A 2751-nucleotide genomic window follows, 5' to 3' on the forward strand; every position below is an offset into this window, starting at 1 on the left:
TCCTGACAAATTTTACTCAACTGTTGCTTAAGGGTATAGTTCATTCATTCTTCCCCCCCGCCCCCCGCCACTTGCTTGTGGTCCATATGGGGTGTGATAGTCTCAATCTCTAGATAATACTTTGCTCAACTTGTCTCATAATCTTTGCTATAAAATGAGGGCCATTGTCAGATGACATTCTTACGGGCACCCCATATTTTGGTATTACCTCTTTGAGCAAGACTTTGACTACTTCTCTCGCTTTGTTGGTGCGACAAGGGAAAGCCTCGGGCCACCCAGTGAAGATATCAACTAAAACTAGGATATATCCTTCTTTTCAAGGCAGTTCTATAAAATCAATTTGCTAATATTCCCCTAAAAAATTTCCTTATTTAATAATTCCAAAGATAATCTTATTACTGATTTGGGGATCGTTTTATACGTAAATTTCACATCCGCTTATAATCGTTTAAACAATCTTTGTCATGTTTTACCTTCTGTTCCCCAATATACTTTGTTATGTTCAGCTCGGGCAATTTCTCTTATTATTGTGGGCGGGACTATTATTTGACCTGTCGGTGTTACAGCCTGTCCTGTTTCATTTTGTTAGCCTGCAATCTAACAATTAATTCTTCGTCTTTTTCGTTCTAATTTCGAGTTTCTTTAGGCAATTTTATACTTTTCTCTGGAACTAGTGCTAGGATGCCTTTTTCTGCAGCCTCTTTAGCAGCTTTATCGGCCAGTCGGTTACCTGCGTTAGGAACAGTCTTACCCAACTGATGTGCTTTACAGTGCATTATCGTGGCTGCTGTTGGTTTTTGAACGGTTTCTAACAATTTCAGTATCTGTTCTGCATGCTGAATGGCGGCTCCTTGTGCAGATAAGAGTCCTCTTTCTCTCCGTTATCGCTCCATGTGCACGTACTACTCCGAAAGCATACTTTGAGTCTGTCCAAATGTTGACTCGCTTTCCTTGACTTAGTTCCAGAGCTCGAGTGAGAGCTATCAGTTCAGCCTTTTGGGCAGATATCATCGAGGGCAAAGTTCGCAACGCAATTACCTCCTCGGTAGTTATTGTCTATCTCGATAAACGTTTTCCTTCACAGATGAAACAGCTTCCGTCGGTATATAGTTCCCAATCTGTTACTTCTAGTGGCACATCTCAGAGATCCGGTCGGCAGGAGTAAACTCTTTCGATTGTCTGCAAGCAGTCGCGTTCCAGTTCTCCTTTAACTCGATCGGTTGTTGAAAACGCAACAGGGTTAACGGTGGTACGAGTTTTTAAGTAAACATCATCTTGTTCCGGCAACACCACTTGGTATTTCAGCATTCTGCGAGGGGATAACCAAGGCCCCCCCTTTCTGTTTTAGCACAACAGTTATCATATGGGAAACACACAGTAATCCTTTGTCCTCAGGTGAACTTACGAGCTTCCTGGATCAGTAGCACAGTTGCAGCGACGGCTCTCCGACGACCAGAGCATCCCAGACTCACGTGATCTCATCGCTTCGAGAAGTAGGCCACAGCTCGCCCACTTGGCCCTAAATATTGGGCCGGGATACCCAGAGCTATACCTCTTCTTTCACGAGTAAAAAGTTCAAATGTCTTTGTGAGATCTGGCAGGCCTAGGGCTGGCACCCCCGTTACAGCCTGTTTCGATTCTTTGAAAGTGGCTTTCTCGGCATCAGTCCAATCCATTGCTTGAGGTTTTGAGCTGCTCGTATAAAGGTCGGACCAGCAAGCCGCAATTGATAATCTACAGGTGACACCACTCAACCATTCCCGGAAATGCTCGTCATTAATTTTTTTTTGGTCTTAGGTTCGGGGAGACGACAGATTGCCTCTTTTCTCTCAGCTCCTAATTGTCTCTGTCCTTCTAGGATTTTAACACTCAAATAAGTGTCTTCTTTCTGGGTTCTTTGGCTTTTTTCTTTTGACACTCGATATCCACCGATTCCCAAAAAGTTCAAAAAGTTAACAGTTAACTTTGTGCATTGTTCTTCCACCTCAGCTACAATTAACAGATCATCCCTATATTTCAACAAGATTTCTTGATTATTTTCTTTCTTCCAAATCTCTCATTCTTGTGCCAATGGATTTCCAAAAATGGTAAGACTATTCTTAAAGCCTTGAGGCAAGACTGTCCACGTATAGTGTGTTTTTCTCCCAGTCTCAGGCTTTTCCCATTCAAAAGCAAAAAGCTCTTGACTATTGGGATCCAAGGGAATACAGAAAAAGGCATCTTTTCAGCCTAACGCTGTGAACCGTTCTCGTCTCTCTGTCAGGGTTGTTAACAAAGTATAAGGATTTGCTACTACCGGATGAATACCTTGTACTATTTGATTTATTGCTCTGAGGAACTAATCCATAATCTTTTTCGTTAGCCTTTTAACAGGCAAGGTCGGGGTGTTATATTTGGATTCACGTTCTATTAACAGTTTACGTCTTAAAAATTTTTGTCTTATCAATACTAACCCTTTCCGACTTTCCGGTTTTAGGGGGTATTGTTGAATTCTTACCGGATTCGATCCTGGCTTTAAATCAGTTCTCACAGGTTCTGCTTTTTGGATTTACCGGGAACTTCCCAGTCCAGACGATTGGAATTACAGCGTTATACTTTGACCGGTATAATCTTCGGCTTTCGGTAACCATCCTGTAACAACAAAGCCGCTGCTTCGATACGTTTAGTTTCTGGAATTAAAATTTTAACCTCTCCATTTTTTAATTTAATCTCTGCCTCTTAAGTTCTCCAGTAGATCTCTCCTTAACAGGA

At 42.0% G+C, this 2751-nt stretch overlaps 2 long non-coding RNA genes across 3 annotated transcripts in view; one reads left to right on the forward strand and one right to left on the reverse strand.

Annotated features, from left to right (window-relative positions):
• The window catches only part of LOC121233105, a 4945-nt gene extending 2237 nt beyond the window's left edge, over nucleotides 1-2708 (forward strand). For both annotated transcript variants that reach the window (XR_005931896.1, XR_005931895.1), the window contains one exon: nucleotides 2477-2708. This is a non-coding gene — a long non-coding RNA (uncharacterized LOC121233105). The remainder of the gene's footprint in view (nucleotides 1-2476) is intronic.
• The window catches only part of LOC121233106, a 7235-nt gene continuing 4553 nt past the window's right edge, over nucleotides 70-2751 (reverse strand). The window contains exon 2 of the long non-coding RNA XR_005931897.1: nucleotides 70-2631. This is a non-coding gene — a long non-coding RNA (uncharacterized LOC121233106). The remainder of the gene's footprint in view (nucleotides 2632-2751) is intronic.

This window comes from Aquila chrysaetos, unplaced genomic scaffold (genome assembly GCF_900496995.4).
Source record: "Aquila chrysaetos chrysaetos unplaced genomic scaffold, bAquChr1.4, whole genome shotgun sequence".
NCBI lineage: Eukaryota > Metazoa > Chordata > Aves > Accipitriformes > Accipitridae > Aquila > Aquila chrysaetos.